At 42.4% G+C, this 21,998-nt stretch overlaps 1 protein-coding gene across 5 annotated transcripts in view; it reads left to right on the forward strand.

Moving 5' to 3' along the window:
- Positions 1 to 21,998, forward strand: part of NCK2 (NCK adaptor protein 2) — a 176,197-nt gene that overhangs the window by 82,341 nt on the left and 71,858 nt on the right. For all 5 annotated transcript variants that reach the window (XM_010593577.2, XM_023552618.2, XM_064268582.1 and 2 more), the window contains exon 2: positions 5,449 to 5,620. The gene's annotated coding sequence lies outside the window, so the exon portion shown is untranslated. The remainder of the gene's footprint in view (positions 1 to 5,448; positions 5,621 to 21,998) is intronic.

Genomic DNA, 21,998 nt, shown 5'->3' on the forward strand with positions numbered 1-21,998 from the left:
ATTGAACCTTTAAAAAACAGTGTGTGTGATTGGCTTATCTATTTATGGCACTGAGATGTATAGCAAGGCTTCTAGTCTGACTCTAGAACTGTGGTTTGCACCAATGGGGAGATCTTAGAGTAACATCTTAACAAACCTTTCGAGAGTGGAGTACCGTTGTGTTTAAGAGGCTAACGTTAAATATATAAACAGAAATCTTTATAAGCCATTAGTGTTTCTGATCAAATTCCTGTATATACATTTTTTAAGGCAGTAGCCTGTAAAACTTAAATTCATTTTAAGATTCATATTATGACTTTCCAGTCTTGTTATTTTAGCTTTAATAAAGTTCCGCACCATATCATCAATTTTTCATCATCCTAAAGCCTGTTGCCATGTCCTACAGAATTGGAGTCAGTGGGGTCCTAGTTGAGTCTGCGTTGTGGACATGAACAGGTGGCACAGAGTCACACAGGATGTTGGTGGTGGAGCCAGCCTGGAACCAAGTTCTCCTGTCCCACAGCCTCTTTCTTAGTCCATACGTTCCTTCTCGTTATGGATGGTGGACCCACTGTTTGTAGTTCTGTTCTTTTCCCAGTCCTGGAACGCTCGAAGGCAGAAAACTTCATTATTCTACACCATAGAAATATGGGAGCTCAAAATCCAACCAGTTACTCTCTTTGCCAAACACCCACCTGAGTCTCATGTGCTGTCTCTCTGAAGTTGTTTTGAGTGTTAGAAATTAGTACTGGGGTGTTTTTCCTCCCATTTTTGCTATCACCTGGAAGGTTGGAGGTTCAGACTCACCCAGTGGTACCACAGGAAAAAAGGCCTGGCAATCTGCTTCTGTGAAGATTACAGCCCAAAAAAACCCCTATGGGGTAGTTCTACTCTGTCACATGGGGTCACTATGAGTCAAAGTCAACTCCAGGCAACTAACAAAAACAACATATGCATTCCCGGGCTTGTTTCTTTGATGCAGCATTACCCTGGAGTCCCTGGGTGGTACAGACGGGGCAAACCCCTCAGCTGCTAACCGAAAGGTTGGAGGTTTGAGTCCACCTAATGGCTTTCCTCAGTCTATTTCAGGAAAATCAGCCACTGAAAACCCTATGGGCCATAGTTCTACTCTGACACACGTGATTGCCATGAGTCACAGTCAACTCCAGGGCAGCTGGTTTTGGCAACTCTGTCCTTGTGTGATGCTCCAGACACAGGGTAGCGGCAGAATACATTCGTCTGTGATGAGTCTCAAGGTTCTAGCCCTTTAGTGCTAATCTTTGTGAGGAAAGAGAGCATGGTTGGGTTTTACAATCAGACAAGCTTGTGTGATATCAGGTGGGGACACAACCTGGCAGTTTGGTTGCTGAGCTGAAAAGGAAGGTATATATCATGGGGTTACTGTGAAGATTCATGAGGCTGAAGTGAAAATAAAGCAAGAGAGCGTTGCCTTACTTGGCCAAAAACCAAACCAGACCCACTGCCATTGAGTCGATTTTGATGTACAGTGACCATTCTAGGACAGATTTGAGCTGCCCCATAGTGTTTCCCAAGGAGCAGCTGGTGAATTTGAACTGCTGACCTTCTGTTTAGCAGCCATAGCTCTCAACCACTGCACCACCAGAGCTCTTGGACCAGTACGTGGTAATTTTTCTCCTCGCCCATTAGTTAACGTCAGTCGAGGAGGAGAAGGTAGTATTACACGACCTTTCTGAAAGTGAACCTTTTGATGGTTTCCGTCATCTGGACTAATAGGCCGCTCCAAAGCAGGAGGAGTAATATGTCCAGCAATATCGAGCCCAAAAGACGCACAGCCTTGGGCAGTTAGCAGAGTAGGGCAAGCACATTACCTGGTTATTAACCCTTAATGACTTGAATTGAGTAAAGCTTATTGGGTGTGGGTGGCAACACTTGACTCTTAAGGTTTGAAGGAAATGGCACAGTACTGCCCAGAAGACACTACCCTATATCATACCAAAAAATCCATTGCCATGGAGTCGAATCTGACTCCTAGTGACCGCATAGGACAGAGTAGAACTGCCCCATAGGGTTTCCAAGGACAGCTGGTAGCTTCAAACTGCCAGCCTTTTGGTTAGTAGCCATAGTTCTTAACCACTGCGCCACCAGGGCTCCTATATTGCACCAGGCACTGGGAATTTAAAATGGAGGCGGTCGGCTTGCATAGGGGTGCCTTGATACCAGATTCTACCCGGAGAACAGGAAGTATGACCTGGGTTTGCAGACCGCGGTGCTGAGGAATGCAAACCCAGAGTGGGCGCTCACAGCTGGGATAAGTCTTGCCATCTAAATGCCTCCAAAAAAAAAAAGACTGAAAATCCCCAGGTTGTGGTTTGTGTTTTTCAAGCAGTAGCTGAGAAAAACCAACTTTCAGTGTTGCAGAGAACACAGATAATCCCTTGGATTTTACTGTGGAAAATGTCATATTATTAAGGGTTCAAATTAGAGAAAGAGATGCATTGGGTGTTGGTGTTAATTCCTTTCCACCCTTACTCTTCCTGTATTATTTCTAAAGGGAGATGCACGTTGGACTAGTGGAGAAATGTTTTAGAAGAAACATACGCCCGTTTCTTGTGTTCTCTCATATGCTCAAAGCAGGCTTTGTGGAAAACCTTTGGGTAAATTCTTTGGTAAGGGCTTTCTACATTCCAGACTTATTACCTTGTGCCTGATAGTGTTTATCTCGCAGTTTGATTTTTTTTCCCCACAAGTATATTTTTTTCTGATGTGTTTAGATCACAGGTTGTGAGTATAACCTGATTTGAAATGCTTAGTCTTTAACACAAGTTTTGAATAAGCTGATAGCCCCATGTTAAGCATAAGCAGTGGGCGGATTTCAGTGAAACCCATAAAGAGAGGTCTTGGTCGTCTGTTTATTTCTGTTTTATTTAAGGTGTATGCTGAGCACATTGACATTTTGCCAGTGAAATGCTTTTCTTAAGGAAAACGTGGTGACCTTCCTTTCTGTACTTCATCCCAGCTGGCCACTGGCACCTTTAAATTGATTTAAAACAGCCGTCACTTCCATTGGAGCTAGCCCATTAATTCAAATTCTGGACTGTTCCATCTGGTTTCTCTTTTACTGATTGTGCTTGGAGGCGGTGTGTTGTGTGTTGCCTACTATACAGAGTATGGAAGGACTGGGTTCCAAATCTCCTTCGTTATTCCTTTGCTTCGGGCTAGTAGGTAAGGCTCTCAGACCCCTGGCGTTTGTTTTGCTGTTAGTTTGATGAGCTTCTTTTCTAAATTGTGTTTTCAGAGACTTCCAAGAAAGGAATGAGTTTCTAAGTAATATCCATGCTTGTGGCAGGTAAAGAACACTGGGTTTGAGGTTTTGAAGGTCTGAATTACCAACGGTCGAGCTTATTAAGCTTCACCTTTAACCTCTCTGAGAAGGTTAACTCATCTGTAAATTTGTGTATTAATGTCTATGCTGGAAGGTTATTAGGAGAATTTAATAATATTACTCTAGAGAGCACAAGTACCTGGAGAAGGAGGTCCATATTTGGACCAATACCACCTAGCATTTGCCTAAGGAAGTCTGACTCCAGACGAATGAAATTTTGTCTAGAATAACACCTGAAAATAGTGATACAGAAGTAGCATTTTGGGGGGCATGGCTACTGTTCTGGATTGAATTGTGGCCCCCCAAAATGTGTGTCAACTTGGCTAGGCCACGATTCCTAGTGTTGTTGTGTGATTGTCCACCATTTTGTCACTGATGTGATTTAGCTATGCATTGTAAATCTTCATGGTGTTAGAGGTGGTTATGTTTATGAGGTGTAGGACTCAATCTACAGGGTTATGTTTTATCATGAGTCAATCTCTTTTGAAATATAAAAGAGAGAAGTGACTAGAGAGACACAGGGACCTCATTACCACCAAGAAAGAAGTGCCAGGATCAGGATGTCCTTTGGACTTGGGGTCTCTGAGCTGAGAAGCTCTTAGACCCAGGGGAAGATTGATGACAAGGCCCTCCCCTAGAGCCAACAGAGAGAGAAAGCTTTCCCCTGGAGCTGGCACCCTGAATTTGGACTTCTAGCCTCCTAGACTGTGAAAGAATAAATTTGTTAAAGGCATCCATTTGTGGCATTTCTGTTTTAGCAGCACTAGATAACTAAGTTAGCTACCCAGCACATCGCTATATGTTTAGATGGTGGCTTTCTTCAGTAGGTGGCATGTAGAGGTCAGGAACGTCAGCAGTGAGAAATCAGAATCCTTGGCCAGGACCTGAGTTCAAATGCCAGTACCTCCTCTTCGAGAGAGCCTGTCACTTTGTTGTAAATATTTAGCAGAGAGAAGAGAGCCGTCTTCTTGGTATACATTTAAAATCTTGTCCTGTCTATAATTCCCATTATGTTTGGTAATCATTTTTTCTTGTTAAATCATATATCTTTTTGAAAGTATGCAGCCTTTAAGATACTGCTAGAGAAATCCATAAAGAGGAATAATTGTTTAATCAAAATTTATGAACTTGCCTTATAACATTTTTTATGATAGTCCTACTTGAATTTTTCTTTTTGACTGAAATAGGGTTCGATTTTTCTGTGGGGTATTTAACATTTTGGGTCACAATAATGCGAGTGGTGAATTAATAGATCTTCTCTGAGTGAACTGTCAAGACATTTCCCCTCTGGGTTTGAAATGTAATTAAAAATGTCAGCGGACTCACTCTGAAGTCCACAGAGGGCTCCAGGGGCCCCTCTAAAATGTTATTCAAGGACTGAAAATATTTACCCAAGTGTCATCAACATACCGCAGCAACAAATGCTTGACAACCAGGAGGGAGACCAGGTCACCTCTGGCAGGTTTCTCTCCATCTTCACTTCCTGGTAGCTTTGAAATGTCATTCTCAGATTTCTGACCAGTGGGGGATGTTTTTGGCACAGTGCTATGTCTCTAGTTGGTGACATCCCTCAATAAATGGCCAGTGCAGTCCCAGCAATGTTATGTTTTTAGAGACTTCCAAGATAGGAATGAGTCTCTAAGTAATATCCATACTTGCTGCAACCTTCCTCCTCTGCTGGCTCCCAGACTTGCTTTCTTTCCACTCGGCACCCTCCCTTTTTTCGTGGCAGGCTTTGAAGGGTGTGGGGGGAGGGTAGTAAATAGGGAAAGGAGGGCTGGAAGGGACTCCCTCAATTATGCCTTGATCATTGCTGGCTGCCCCCTTTCTCCCCAGCCCTTCCCTCCCCTGCTGTTCATGCAGTGTGTGTTGATTCTCCCCAACCTCTGCTTCATGGCTCACGTGGGAAATGGGCGGGGTAGAAGGGCGAGAGAATTTTTGTTGCAGAGATCTATATACCCAAAGCAACTTTTTTTTTTTTTGGAGTGAAGGTAGATGAAAAACACTGGTTTCAGGCAAATAAATAACCAGTTATCTTAAAGATGGCCACTTAAAATCAAACAAGCCAGCCCTTCTAACATGTGGTTCTTTCTCTTTCTTTTCAGATTTCCTATGTTCCTTTTATATAAGTTGTTTCTGAGATAGTAACTTTCTGCTGAGATTTGAGTGGAATTTGAGAATTTGGGGAAGGTCCTGTGGCTGCAGAGGTGTCATCAGCTGCAAAATTAACCTCTTTGAAGAGTTCTGCATTTTGCCACTCGACTCCGTGTGCCAAAGGTACGTGTCAGTTTTCTGCTTAAAACAGGCCAGGGAAGTTGTTGCTTTTACATCCAAAGCTTCATTTATGCAGTAGCTTTGAAGCTACTAAAGTAACAATAAACGGAGCCCTAATTTGTCGAACCACTTTAAATTTAAGCTTTCAGAGGACTTGGTTCAAAAATTAGATTATGACTTTTCCTGCTTTAGCATGCAATGGTTTTGAGCATGTAGATGGGAAACAGAATGGTGGGAACCTGCAAACTGTGAAGTGCTGTTGTGCTTCATTTTTTTCAGCTGAACAGATAGTTCTTGAATATGTACTGAGTTGGGGCTGGGCCATCTGTGTGCTGTATCAGGGTTAGGACTACAAAGATACATGAGAACTGCCATTAGCCTACTCTCGGTCTAGTACAGATGTGATTCCAACTTTGATATTCAGAAGATAAGTCTACAGCATAAGAGAAGCAAACAGATAAAGGATTCTTAAGAAATTTTTACCTGATGAATGAGAACTCCGCTAGCCTGTTGTTTAAAAAATGTATACTATTTGCAGTTATAATACAGCATGTGGATTCTGGGATCCAGTAGTCATATACCAAGTTTCTACGTAAATAACGTGTGCCTTCTGCATTTGTTTGCCAGCCGCACCCTCCACCTGTGAGGTATTTTTGTAAGTGTGCTATGCTATTTTTTTTTTTTTTAAACCAACATGTTAAAAAATTGGCATACCGGCATCTATGAAAATACCTTGAAGGGGGGAGGGCGTGGTTGGCAAACGCAGAAGGTGCACATTATACGAGTAAAAATGGTAATAACAGATGGTGGGCTAAAATATGTCTCTGTGTAGCAACAGTATTTTTTAGCCTTAATAAATACTTTGGGACCCTAGATTTAGAATGTAAGAGTTACTGTTTAGTGCCTTGGGTTCATCTGGTGCTCCATCTCAGATGGGCAATAAGAAGTTTTTCTAAGAAGGTGTTATTTCACTTCCATGAGGCTGTCTCAGATTTTAAGGATAGCACCCAATGCGTCAGCTTTCCTTAAAAAATCTTACGTTGCTTCTGTTCTTCACAAATTGTTTTAAACTCTACTTGAATCTATAATTTTGGACAGTAAAATCTTTTGGTATAATGATTTCTATACATTTACTGTTGTTTTTATTAGGTGCCATCTAGTCAGTTCCAACCGATAGCAACCCTATAGGACACAGTAGAATTTCCCCATAGGGTTTCCAAGGAGTGGCTGGTGGATTTGAGGTGCTGACCTTTTGGTTGGCAGCAGAGCTCTTAACCACTATGCTACCGGGGCTCCGCACATTTACTGCTTTACCATAAATTAGAATTTCCTTTTATTTGCTTTAAAACTACTACCAAAAACATTGTGAATGTACTGTCTTTCTTTGATCACTTTTTCAAAAATCTTTTTGGAACCTTTTCAGCCTCAGTTATGCCCCTTTTGTATGGTAACCAGGATGGCATAAATGTAATGCATAGTATTTTGTAAGGATAGGGTTAAACGTCTTAGTAAATGATCCTTTATGGTTTCTTTTGAGGAAAATGACACGTTTGTACTGTTTATCTAGGGTATTATTCGTTACTATTTCCCAGTCTAGTCTGAGGTTGGAATCAAGAGCTCAGAGTTCGTATCGCTTAGCCTGATTCCACGTCCCCGCCTTTCTGCCTCCTCAAAACATTTGAGTCATGTTTACGCACATGTAAATTTATCTCCCCACCCCAGAGCTTTTTTGGCTCTTACTAGCTTTAGATACTATCATGCATGCATAAGGCATTTCCAAGTTTCTCTTTCAGAGATTTTCTAAAAATATTAAGACAAACACCACTGAGATGTTTTGTTTCTAATCCTAGGAGATGTGCATGGCATAAAAAAGCTCTTTCCAAACTTTGGTGGCTCAAATTTTTTTTTTTTTAATAGCCATTGGTCTGGAAGCTTTTAAGACTTAACCATTTGTAAGTGTGGTTACGTATCAGTCAGTTTGTCAGATTTTAAGTGGAATAGAAGCTAGAAATGAGCGCGGATCTTCAAATGTGATCGTTGGAATTCATTACTGATTCATGAATAATCAAAACCTGGTCACAAAAGTTTTTGATCATCAGTGACACTAACAGACAGCAAGTTATTCTTGGTCCTCTATGACGTCATCTCTTTAGGCAACCCATCTTACGTAAGCACCCGGTAAGCATATTACCCAAACTAGTGCAGGCGCCTGAGTATAAATACATGGGGAACCGTGCACAGATCATGAAAATATAAAAATACCTCTACCCACGTAACTTTTAAAGAATTACTTTTTTAAGCTCATGAGATCCACGCGAAACCCTGATTTCTGTATTATTGTGGTTTGGAAAAATCATTAGATGCATCCATTTATATAATAAATATTTGTTGTGAGTATACCAACTATATGCTAGGCTGTTTCTCTTTAGGTGACTGTTTTAGCAGCCACAAAAAATAGATAAAATATTGTTCCAGACACACTTGAGGGATGGGGCAGGACCCCAACAACCCTGGGATTCTGGTAGCTGAAATAGTTGAAGGTACTTCTAGAGTCTTGGGTACATTGAGGCAGGAAGAACTGACCCTCCAGAGAGGGGTCTGGAAAAGCGAGAAGAGGCTAGATTTAGAAAGGTTTTAAAGAATCAGGGGACCAGGTGTACAGAGGCAGAGTGAGTCCCCTTGGCAGAGGGCAGGCTCTGGGGATTGGCTGGATAATGTGTCCTGAAGACTCCAGATCATTTAAAAAGTGATGGGCTGGGACCATGCATATGGTCTTTGGTCTTTTAAGTGCCAGCAGGAATAGTGATAGGTCGGTCAGCTTTATCTTTGGGCCTGTTTTGTACAGGAATCAAAGCCCTGATAGCCTGACAGGATGCTAAGTAGGGATATCTGCTGCAGATGCCTTCCCCAGTCCTCGGGCTTTTCAGGTTTGCACTGTACCAGCTACATCTACACCTGGGGCTGGGCTGAGCAGAGCCTTCTGAGCAGGGTGGTTGTCTGAGCTGCATCTCTGAGAGGCATCAATTTGGTGTCTGAGCCTGTGCCTCCCAGGCAGTACCCTTCCCAGACTGGTGTTCTCTTCTCCCCCTGGGGCCCTCCTTTGTTGACGTTAAAGAGCAGTCTTCAGAGCCTCCTGGCTCCCATCCTGCCTACTCTGGGGAGGGAGCCTGTGGGAAAGCATGGTGGCACACCCCTTCCTCTCACAGCCCAGCCACAAGAATTGTGTGTTGTTTTCACAGATGCCCTGGTGGTGCAATGGTGAAGCATTCAACTGCTATCCAAAAGGTCAGCGGTTCGAACCCACCAGTGGCTCATCGGGAGAAAAGACCTGGCAATTTGCCCCCATAAAGACAACAGCCTAGGAAACCCGATGGGGCATTTCTACTCTGTCATGTAGGCTTGCTGTCAGTCGGAATCAACTAGATGACACAACAGCAGCAGTCTACCCTTAATTCTTGCCATAGACAATCAAGACTTGACTAATTCACTGTTGTTGCAGGTGGCTAGTATTTACTGGGGGTGGAAGACATGAAGGAATTAGTGTGCTATGTGAAAGATTTTTTACCTTTCGAAAAGCTATTAAAGGCCCTTTCAGGAGAGAAGCGTCCTAACTGGTAGAAGGATGTTGGTGTTACGGTAGAAGAAAGACTGTGGCTTGGATGACAACCTCATGGACCTGGTAACATAAATACAGTCTATGTTTTTACAGACTGTAAGAGTCATTTTCTATTCTAGAATCAGCAGTGGCTTTGTTTCATTGAGCACTGAGGAAAAATGAAAGGTATTTCTGTCACTCTTACGTTCTTCAACATGCTAAACAATAATATTTCTTTTGGAAAGGAAGTTTTTACTACTTCATGTTAGCCACAATTTATATTATACAGCTTTCCCAGAGTTTATATACTTAGAAAAATTGCCTTAAATATTGCTCCCCACTGTTACCACACCTGAGCTTTTTGGGCTGCACTCCGTAGGGTTTTCTTTGGGAAGTAGATTACCAGGCCTTTCTTTCGAGGTCCCTCTGGATGCATTCAAACCACCAGCCTTTCAGTGAGTAGCCAAGCGCCGAACTGTTTGCACCACCCAGGGGGCTCCTTAGAGTGGCTAGGATCTGATAATTGGTTAAATAATTGCCCAATAGGTGTGGACAATTGCTAAGAAATATTGTTAACATTGATTCTACCACAATTAAAACCTGGTAATGCAGTCCATGGATCCGACTATAATCTACTGAACACTTGCTGGGTGCTTAGTACAGGCCTTGCCGCCTCTCATGTATTATCTCTGGTCTAAAATGCAGATACTATTATCCCCATTTTACAGATGGGCATCACACCTCAGAAGAAGTTAAGCGAGTTGTCCAAGGTCACAGAGTTGTACGTGCAAAAAAGTATTTTATCCAAGGTCTGCTGCATATAAGCCCATGTTCTTTCTGTTCCTCCATGTTGTGGCTCTCCCATTCTGTGCTGATAACATAGTAACAACCCTGGTATTTGAATGCTCATCTTGAACCAGGGACCAGGTGAGGCTCTGAGAGATTTAATAGCTTGGCCAAGGCCCAGTGCTAGTGAGTGACAGAGAAAGTTATGAGCCCACAGCTTCCTGACTCCAGAGTCTCTGCTCACGCTTACTGTACCATAAATTATTTTATTTTTCTTGAGCAATCTCCAGCAACTACATATGGCGTAGACGAGGGTGCATTTTGGAAACTCAGGGAAGCCTGGAGGAAGGTTTTGGGAGGGGGTGGGTGGATAGGAGACAATAAGTCAAATCTCCTGGAAGGGCCTCAGTACCTCGTGAAGGTCCCCAAGATCAATTTAGCAGTTTAGGGGCTGAGCTGAGGCAAAGATTCAGACTATCTGATCTCCACATGGACCTGTCTCAGGACGGTGTTCAGAGTTGCCTTGTGTTGGTGATTCCCAACTTATGAACAAATTTGAGGTTACCTGTAAGAGGAGAGAGATCCTAGTAATAGCCGTTTACTGGGTGCGGAGTGGTCTTTGTAGTCCCTGTTACACATCCCCCAGCACCTTCTTACAGAGTGATGCCTTTTAAAAACCACAGTTTAACATTTCTGCATGCAGTCAGTGAAACCATCATTTTCTGATAATTTGAGGGGATTATCAAAGTTGAGTCGAGCGTTTTTCTCTTTTATCTTACCTAAAATGCCCTAGTAGTGTGGCTTCCCAGAAAGCTGGAGAAGCAAATTGAAAACATGAAAATAAATAAATAAAGCAAATCCCCACCCTCCTGCTGCCTCCTTTCCCCTCTGACAGATTGTAGAGGCTGAATACATAAAATTTCAGTCATCCTGTGGCTCTTCTCAAAATTGTACCTTCGTGTGTATAGAGGAATTTTTGAATACACATTTTCATAAACTCTATTTAAAACCAGGTGATGTGGAAATTCCTCCTTCCCCTATTTTATAGACAAAGGAGTTTAACCAGGAGGGGTTATATTACTCGCCTTCTACGGCCCCGCTGTTAAAGGGTGATCAGTGACCCAAGCCTAAATGTTCACTCACAGATACCAGGACAGTTCCTGGTAGCCTGCCTCCCGATCACAATGCAGTGCTTTGTCTGACTTTAAGGCTCCCTGACCAGGCCTGGTGTGTGGCGACAGCCTGTCCATGGGAGGAAGCAGTGTTAAAGGAACAGGCCACGCTGTGCTTCCAAGGAGGTCTGGCTGCAGTGGATATTCTGAAGTGAGGAACAGGAGAGTTTTTTCTTGACCTCCCTCCTCCGGAAAAGCAAAGAATATATTCCTGCTGTGTGTGTGTTGCAGGGTAGTGGGGTAGGCTTTTAGCAAACTGACCTGAATAGGCAATTAAAAATAAATGGAGAATTCTTTTATGGGCCTGCCAGCGGAGCGTGCCGCAACATGGGGCCTCTGTGAGCAGCTACAGGCCTATCATTTCGTAGTGTAAACATCTGGAGGTCTTGGAAGCCTAGCGGGTTGGTGGTGGAACCTCTTACCTTTCTCCTTCTCATGGCAATGGTGCACCTCACTACACAAAGCAAAAGCATTTTTTTTTTCTTTTTAAGTTTATTTTTGAAAAGTCAACATATAAAAAAAAAAACCTTTAAAAAAAAAAAAAAAGATAAAATTCAAACCATTCAAAGTCACCCAGACTCCACCTCCAGAAGGAACCGATTTTGTTTTTTGTGTGTATTCTTGCAAAGGTAACCTGTGATTATAAAAGTACTTAAATGTATACTGTAATTTATTTTTTCATTTTACCCAAACAGTAGCATCTTACTTTTTTTTTTTTCTTCTTAATACCTTGGTGGCAATTCCACATATAAACTGCCTCCTTCCTTTCTAATGACCGAATGATGTATTTCGTTGCATAGATGTACCTTAATTATCCAATCCTGAACTCATGGGCACTCGTGTTGCCAGACTTTTGCAGTTACAGAATGCCGCTGAGAATACCCGTATGACATGTGATGTTAAGCCCTTGTCATGGTTGCGCAGATGGTTGTCATCTGTCTATCTTCTTTGGGGAGGTGTCTGTTCAGATCTTTTGCTCATATTTTAATTCAGTTGTTTTCCAAAAGCATCTGAAGTTTTAGAGTCCTGCCTAAGAGAATGGCTTTTCCTCTTGATTTTTATTATAACATTGTAAGTGTTTTCTTTGGAAACAGTACTGGCTCCACGATGTTGAAATTGTTATAAAAACATTATAAATAAATCAGACCATAAAAGATCAAGGTTTAAGGGGAAGAATTTTTAGTACTGTGTTAAGGAGCAAAATATTAACAGAACACAGGTTTCGAAATGGAAAGTAATAAACCACAGTGTCTTGTGGAGGGGAGGGCATAAATAATGCTAAGAAGGGAGAGGAGAGGTGAGCGTCAAGCTGCCTTCGCTCACGGTTGTGCCCAAGTTCATAGCCCTGTGTTGTGGGCTGTATTGAAACTTGCATTTTTCTTGAGGCCCTCACTGATCTTTGCTAAAGGGATATTCTACTCTGAGGTCCTACGTTTGAGAGTTTTCATGTATTCATAACTGTACTCACCTGCCAGGTCCGATTGTAGCCTTTTCAGCCTTCCAAAGCAATAATATTGACATCTGGAAGTTAGTTGATCAGATTGGAACTTAACTGCTGTGTGGAAATAAGGATGATCTTTCTTTTTGAACCTGACCAAAATCCCTTGCTCTCTGGTCTTTCCATTTGACCACCTACCCAAGGCCAAAGTCTGAACAAGCCACAGTCAGAAATAGCCCAGTGCCAGAGTCAACTCCAGTGGCTGTAGCAGGTAGGACCTGGAGACCTGAGGGAGGGGGGTGCCTCTCCTTAGTGGCTAGTTAGCTTGCCCCCCAACCCCGCCCCAAAACATGGGGAGCTCTGGCAGTTGGCGTTTTTAGCGGTTTTTCTAAATGGCTTGTGTTTTCTGCTGCCAGCCTTCTATTTTGGGTTTTGTTTTTAGTTTTTTAAAAAATTATTTCATATGTGTTCTCTTTCCCTCTTCTCTCTCACTCACAAACACAAACACGTCACGTTTTCGTAGAAAACAGTTTTCTGCTTTTACGCTCATTAAACACTTGAGGAGGGAATAAGTGAGAAACCCCACAGACGTGAGACACCCACCCCACCAGTGAGACACCCACCCCACCAGTCAAACTCGTTTTGATGAGGAAGTTCAGGGACAGGCAGCTGATGTTTTACACAGAGTTTTTGTTGTCACTGTGGGTATTTACAGAGACCATGAGGGACACATCTCGCCCAGATTGAAAGAGCTAGGGAATACCATTGATTCTAGGAACCTGAGAAAGAATCTTCTTTGCTATAGCTTGGGCCTTAGTTGAGTGTGTCTTTTATGGGAAAAGCTGACTGCAGGCCACCTTTTAAAATTACCGTATCTGATAACCTGAGAGCTTATTTTTAAGATATTTCTATAAAATGCTGGTCATCGTTTCCTGGTGGTCAGATTCCACAGCCTGTTTAACTTGTCCTTGAAATCCTCTGTCTTAAAGATTTTGATCCTCCAGTTTGGAAACTGCTAACTTAGACCCTGGGCTTTATAACCTCTGCCAGCTGGAGAGGTAATGGACTAGTCTGGGAATCAAGAGCATAGATACACTAAGAAGGGAGAAAAAGGGTGAGTGTCTGCCGAACAGGTCTTCAGCTGTGTTTGTGGCCAAGTTCACACCCCTGTGTTGTGGGCCATTTTTTTCCTTAAAGCCCTCATCAATTCTTATTAAAGGGATATTCTATTCTGAGGTCCCACATCTGAGAGTTTTCATATATTTACACTTTAAATAGTTGATTAGACTTTTAGAAATCCCATTTTATGACTAATTACAGTGTTTGTTGACAGTTCCGCTCCTTGATCCTTACAGTGAGCCAGTCCTCGAGGGAGACTGATCTTACCGCACAGAAACTTAATAAAATATAATTGAAAAACAGGAAGCAACACTGGGCACTGTGACTTTATAGAACATACACAAAATAGAAACTTTTCTCCCCACGCCTCGCGTACTCCACTTTGGAAACCTCTGGTTGGGAAGATGGTGAATTCCTGGAAAACGTGATTGAGGGATGGTGGGAAAATTGCGTAACAGCCCATATTGTCTAGTATGAAAGGGAAATAATGTTTTCTCTTCTTTTAGGGATATTTTATGGACCCCTTATTTTTGCCCAAAGCACAGAAGGAATGTGAAGTACTTATAACCTTGTGAAAGGTAATATATACAAAGCCAGTCCTCTGTGCCGCAGATCACGTTACACCCCTAGAACATTTTTACTGTACTCCCTTACATGGCCAGAATCTTCTAGTCATCAAATTTCTAAGTCCCTTACATTATACCATCCTGATGATCACAGATGGCACCCCTAGCACCTCGAAATTGTGAGGTACCTTTGGGTTAACTAGAATGATTGAATTATGTCCTTTATTACCATGGAGCTGAATGTTAGGATGTTCCATGTCATTGAGAAGGCTGACTCTGTGAGGGCCAACTCTGTCCCCTTCGGTGTGTTGGGTGCAGCTTGAATAATTGCCATCAGGTCAAGTTATATTATCCATTTATGTACACGTTGGTGGAGAGACCTGTCATATTTGACTATCTAAATAATAGAAAATTTAAAGATGCCGATATATAGACTATCTCAATCAACCGTTGTTCCCCCCCCGCCCCGCCAAACCATAACTACTAGAAATTGCTTATTCTCAGTTAGAACAAGATTCCAAATGGGTTACTTGGTTAAGGGTTCTGAGCTCCTTTCTGCAGCCCTAGGACCCGCATGTTGGGGCCATTCCTGGCTTGTTCCCAGAGGTGTACCCCTCCTTTTCAATGCTAAATGCCAGCCAAGTAAGTGTCCTTTCCTCTGAAGAATTTCCCTCTCTCCCCATCTTATCCTGGCACACTTGAGAGAGAGATTAGATTTGGGATTGAGAGAGTGGCTAGAAAAATTGAATTCTGTGAGATAAAGCAAACTAGAAAAATGGTCTTTGCCATGACTGCCAACTCTGACTAAACGTTTGTTCCCCTTTTATAGTTCACTGTAGCTAAGGCAAAGCAAGCTCTGGAGCCAGCCCACCTGGGGCGGAGTCCCAGCTGCTCTCCTACTGTGTCCATTTGGGCAAGTTAGGATAAGGGGTATCTCGGTGGTAGTGGATAAGTTCAGTATCTTGACTGTGGGTGGTGGTTACATGAATTGACATATGCGATAAAATAACAGAACTGTGGACACACATTATACCAGTGTCAGTTTCCTGGTTTTGATACTGTACTATAGTTTCATTAGATGTAACCATCAGCGGAAACTCTTAAACATGGACCTCTTTGTATTATCCTCGGAGCTTCCTGTGATACTATATAATCATAATTTTTTCTTCAATAAAAGGAAAATTTAAGAGATCCACTCATTTCCTCTTTTGAAAATAGCTTGTAGTTTGGGATCAAAGAAATTTCTAAGTTTACATAACAATTGATGAGTTGTTGTTAGGTGCTGTCAAGTCAGTTCCAATTCATATCAACCCTACGTACAACAGAACAAAATACTGTCTTGCATCCACATGATTGTTTTTATGCTTCAGCCCATTGTTGCAGCCACTGTATCAATCCACCTCGTTGAGGGTCTTCCTCTTTTTTGATGACACTCTACTTTGCCAAGCATGATGTTCTTCTCCAGGGACTGGTCACTCCTGATAACACGTCTAAAGTGTGTGAGACAAAGTCTCGCCATCCTTGCTTCTAAGGAGCATTCTGGCTGTACTTCTTCCAAGACAGATTAGTTTGTTCTTCTGAAAGTCCATGGTGTATTCGGTGTTCTTTCCCAACATAATTCAAAGACATCAGTTCTTCTTCAGTCTTCCTTGTTCACTGTCCAGTTTTCTCATATGAGGTGATTGAAAACACCATGGCTTGGGTCAGGTGCACCTTAGTCCTTAAAGTGACATCTTTGCTTTTCAACACTTTAAAGAGGTCTTCTGCAGCAGATTTGCCCAGTGAAAATTAATGGGTAAGGTATAAAAAAAGAAACAGGATGGAGGGAGAATTGGATACATGTCAAGGTTGCTGTAGAATATGTTTTCTTATCAACCAATATCCTGTTTCCTAGTTGGGTTCTAGCCCTAGTTTTTGTTTTCATATACATGTATAATCTACAGTAATTTACCCTGCAACTGACTAATGCTGATCAAATGAAATAAAACATAAACAGCATGCATTGACCAGAAGAAGGTTACAATTCACCAAAGCTCCGTGACTAAATACACACAGACACGCCAATGTGGAGTGCAGTGTTTAAGAATGTGGTCCGTAGACTAATACTTTGTTTTGACTCTTAAACCTAAGAAACAAGGCTGCAAACAGCAGAAGGGTCTGCAGATCATGCCAGCAACTGCCAATGAAATACCTGTTGTCATGATTTACACACATGAATACTAACCTTGGAGTCGGGAGACCCAGGACCTCGGCTTGTCATTGATTGGCTGTGGCATGTTGAGCAGGTCACTTTCCTGTGTAACCTTAGTGTCCTTGCTTATAAATTGGTAGAAATGATATGTTCCTTTAGGGCTGGTATATGAATAAAATAAGATCCCGCATGTGTGAGCTATTAGTAAATTAGAAAGTGTTCAACACAGCACAGTGCCGTCATTCATGCATCTCCTCACCTGCACCCATAGGAAGATAGAGGCTACTACCTGATATAAACTATATCATGCTTTATAGATATATAACTGTATCTGTCCCTATAGGACAGAGTAGAACTGCCCCCATGGGATTTCCAAGGCTGTAAATCTTTTTGGAAGCAGACCGTTGCATCTTACTCCCACAGAGCGGCTGGTAGGTTCGGACCACCAACCTTTCAGTTAGCAGCCAAGTGTTTAATGAACTGTGCCACCAGGGCGCCTAGATATAAACTGTAGGTCTAGGTATGAGTTCATACACTCCATCTCTCTGAGGCTTAGACCTTCCCAAAAATAGGTGTTACATTTCAGCTGAACCCAGATAAGCTTAATGCCTTATTTGGGGTGCCTGGCCCTGGATGGCAGAAGTCAGGGTGGCAGTAGAGTGCAGAACTTCCGGGCAAAGCCCTGCTGACTGGCAGCTGGCGGAATGCTAGCTAGTAAAGTACCAACTCCAAATGCTCATCTTTTTGCATGACCTCTGTGCTTCATTTTTACAATGGTATCTGTGATGTTTGATAGGTACAAACTACGCAGATGCCATCTGTGCAGTTACACAGCATAATAATAAAGCAGATAACTCATGCATTCACCACCAGACTTCAGAATTAGAGAATTGTCAATACTGGGGAAACTAGAGTGTCCACCTCACCCCATCCCATTGCTTCCTCCCTTGCTTTTTTTTTTTTCTTTTCTTTTCTTTCCGTAGAACAGCCGCATAGGGTTTCCCAGGCTGTAATCTTTTTTTATTTTTTTAATTTTTATTGTGTTTTAAGTGAAAGTTCACAAATAAAGTCAGTCTCTTATACAAAAATTTATATAGACCTTGCTATGTACTCCTAGCTGCTCCCCCCGAATGAGACAGCACATTCCTTCCCTCCACTCTCTAGTTTCGTGTCCATTCAGCCAGCTTCTGACCCCCTCTGCCCTCTTATCTCCCCTCCAGACAGGAACTGCCCACATAGTCTCATGTGTCTACTTGATCCAAGAAGCTTACTCCTCACCAGTGTCTTTTCTTATCCCATGGTCCAGCCCAGTCCGTTTCTGAAGACTTGGCTTTGGGAATGGTTCCTGTCTTGGGCTAACAGAAGGTCTGGGGACCATGACCTCTGGGGTCCTTCTAGTCTCAGTCAGACCGTTAAGTCTGGTCTTTTTATGAGAATTTGAAGTCTGCATCCCACTGCTCTCCTGCTCCCTCAGGGGTTCTCTGATGTGTTCCCTGTCAGGGCAGTCATGGGTTGTAGCTGGGCACCATCTAGCTCTTCTGGTCTCAGGCTGATGTGGTCTCTGGTTTATGTGGCCCTTTCTGCCTCTTGGGCTCATAATTACCTTGTGTCTTTGGTGTTCTTCATTCTCCTTTGCTCTAGGTTGGTTGAGACCAATTGATGCATATCAGATGGCCGCTTGCTAGTGTTTAAGACCCCCCCCTTTTTTTATTTTAATTTTTTACTTTAGAACGGTTTCAAATTTCTAGAAAAATTGCAACAACAGTACAGAGTTCCCATACACCTTATACCCAGGTTCCCCTATCATGAACACTTTACACTATTATAGTACATGTTTCACAATTACTGAACCTCTATCGTGGATACATTATTGTAAATGAAAGCCCTTACTTTATTAGGATTTCCTTCGTTTTTACCTGATGTCCTTTTTTCCTGCCCCAGGATTCCATCTGGGAGACTACCTTGCATTTATTCATCAACCCTCCTTAGGCTCCTCTTAGCTGTGACAATTTCGCAGGCTTGCGTTGTTTTTAGTGACCTTGACAGTTTTGAAGAGCTGCTGCCAGGCAAATGCTGTGAGTCGGAATCGACTCGATGGCAGTGGGTTTGGGTTTTTTTTTTTTTTTGGTTTTACCAAGCAAACATTTTGTAGAAATGTTCCTCTGTTGGGATGAACCTGATGTTTTTGTCGTGATTCGACTGGGGTTATGGGGTTTTGGTGGGAAGACCCCAGACGTAAAGTGTCATCCTCATTACATGGTACCGAGGATACCTGTTTTAAACATGACATCACAGTTGGAGCCCTGGTGGCGCCATGTTTCAGAGTTACTACTGCTAACTAAAGGTTGGCAGTTCGAGTTCACCAGCCGCTCCTTGGAAACCCTATGAGGCAGCTCTACTCTGTCCTGTAGGGTCTCCCTGAGTCGGAATTGACTGGACTGGACAACAATGGGTTTGGTTTGATAAATCACAGCTGAGGTTGACCCTGAGTACCTGGCCGAGGTTGTGTGTGTAAGGCTTGTCCATTGAAGGGTTACTCCTTTTTTTTCCTCTTTCCATACTCTTCTCTTTGGAAGGAGGTCATTTATGTGCAGCCCACACTGAAGGGGGGTGGGAAGTTGGGCTGCACCTCCTTGAGGCAGAGGGTTTCCATAATTTACTTAGAATTCTTCTGCAGGGAAGATTGGTCTATTTGCCATCGTTGATTTATTTACTCCTTTATTTCCAGTAGTTTCATCACATGTATATTAAAGATAAATGCATAGGTAAGCCTAAACAACATTGTTTCATTTTGCTTGATTTGGGGCTTTGTGAAAATGGAACCATGTGCTGGGTGGCCCTCTGACTTTGTTGTCCTACTCAGCATTGTTGTAATTTCACTTTCATATGAGGGTGAATTGTGTGGCTAGACTGCCAGTTTATCCCTTCTCCTATTGAACTTTTTTTTCTTAACAGGGAATGCTGTCTAGAGCGTTGTCGTTCAAGTCTGTTTATACACAAGTGTGAAGTTCACTACCGTCTGTAACTAGGAGTGGAATTGCTGGATTGTAGATTATGTCAATATTCAGCTTTATAGGAAAATATCCATCATTTTCTCTCCAGCAGAATATGAGGATTCTCACTAATTTGTAGCATTCCTAACACGTTATCACACTTAAAATGTTATCCATTGAGGGCAAAATGGTATCTCATTGTGATCTCAGATTAGGAGTGAGGCTGAGCTTTTTTTGTGTTTATTCACCACTTGTGCTGACCATCTGTGAAATGACTGCTTGTTGCTCATTTTCCAATCGAGTTGTTGTCTTTTTCTTATTGAACTGTAGGAGTTTTTTTTTTTTTTAATAGATTCTGTATACCAGTCCCTTGTTGTTATGTGTGCTGCTTGCCACGGTTTCTTTACAAGGACATTTCATCAAGTTTTGATCTATGGAAATGGGTAATTCCTACATGGAACTTACTGTTAAGCCAGACTGTTTAACTACAACAGAAATCTTTTATTGCACAGATGACGGATACCAGTACTTACGAACTTTAAGGTTTTCGCATAACAAAAGAATCTCGTATTCTCATAACTCTGCTGCGAGAGGGCAGTATGCATGTTCTGTTGTTTCAGCCTTCAGCAGCCTATTTTTAAATTAAATTTGGGGGTTAGTAAAGATAAATACAAATTTTGTAAATGCCTGGACTTGTTTTTAAAGTACTTAAATTATTTTTGTCCAACATATATAATCTAGTCTTAGGCTATGCCTTCTTGGTATTAAGAAGCTTTGCTGAACTTTTATCTTTCATTCATGTGTTGCTGTAGCAGTCACTTGCTAGAAAGAGTTAGACGATTCACTCGTCATCGTGGATCTGCATTTCATGAATATTTATGTGTATTCCATGTATTTTCACCCTTTTACTCAAAGTAGCTGAGTGGTATAAAATTTTAACTTTTAATGGGGATTTAGCCTCCATCATATGTGCAAAAGACCTGGTATTGTGTAGAATAACAATGAATATATTTTTTAAAAAATAGAATTGTTTTAAATGAAGCATCTTAAATTTGAATCCATTTGCGAATTAGTACTTCGGTATAGGATGCAGTAGCCTATGGGCATTTTATATTTGTGGGTTGAGTATGGCAGAGGAGCCCATCAACAGGTATTTGTAAAGAGCATAGTCAGGCCATTCATTCATTCACTCCTTCAAATATTTTTGAGTATATACATGAATGTCTTAGTCTGAGTTCTCTGTAGGAACAAAACCAGTGAAGCGTATATATAGATATATATAGAAAGAAATTTACTTGAAGGAAATGGCTCACGCACTGGTGGGGGCTGGCAAGCCCCAAATCCACGGGTCAGGTGGCAGGTTGGAGGCCTCTGCTGGCTCATGAGGTTCTGGGGGTTGGCAAATGAAAAGTCTGCAGGTCAGGTAGCAGGCATACACCCCAAGAACCAGAGGTCAGGCTACAAGAAGAGTTCAGGGTCAGGAAAGAGAGTGAGCTTTGCGAGAACATACATTTGTATACTGGAGGCAGGCCACGCTACCAAGGAAACTCCCCTTTCAACTGATTGGCTGCTCATATCAGATCACAAAATGGAAGTTGATTACATAGCGTCCGCCAAGCCACTGGGAATCATAGCCTAGCCAAGTTAACACGTAACATTAAACATCACAACGTGCAACCCCTGACAGCTCCTGAGAATATATGCAAATGAGTTGGGACTATACAAACCACCTCAGGAAGGGAGGGGGGCATGATGCCATCAGTCATGCATATTCATTGATTCAGTCAATCATGAATGTGCAGCAAAGCGCATAGAAGGCTTATTGGATTGGAGAGAGCATGCCCCTTCGGGAGAGTGGCACATCCCTGGGGACAATGGAAGCTTCTTCGTGCCTGGACCCCTCCCAGACCGTGCTGTGCGTGTCAGTTGCATTGTATTGCTTCTGGTTATATGAATCTGTAAGTGCAGGTATTCTCTGCAAATCTTATGAGCTGTTCCAAGGAATTAATGCATCCAAAGGAGCAGTGAATCAGCTGGGGCTGTTTGCCTCTCCGGCGGTCTGAAGCACAGAGTCCTTCTGACTTCTGTGTCCTCACTTGGTGTGGGATGGCTGGGATCAGTGAAGGGCTGAACGGATAGCGATTAGACAAGTTAGTCCGTCTAACTTGTGAGCTTCCATCCAGCTCTGGGTGGCTGGAGGTTGGAGAGAGAGTGTGCTGTTCAGGTGGGTGGTGATGAGGATAAAGAAGTGGGAGGTGAGGACTGGACCCACTACCAGGTGGGAATTGGACCCATGCTTGTGCCTACCTGGCTGTTAGAAATGAAGATGGGAATTGCCCATCGTGCCTCTTTTTCAGTGCACAGAGTCCTTGTCTGCGAGGAATTATATCCAGTGGGAGACAATTGCTAATAAGTAAAAATGTGCATGAAGTACTGATGGTGACATGGAAAAAAGAAAACAGCGTGAAAAGTTAGAGTGTAGGGTAACAGCTATTTCAGATAAGGCGCTGCAGGAGTGGCT

The sequence above is a fragment of the Loxodonta africana genome, chromosome 15, assembly GCF_030014295.1.
Source record: "Loxodonta africana isolate mLoxAfr1 chromosome 15, mLoxAfr1.hap2, whole genome shotgun sequence".
NCBI classification, from domain to species: Eukaryota; Metazoa; Chordata; class Mammalia; order Proboscidea; family Elephantidae; genus Loxodonta; species Loxodonta africana.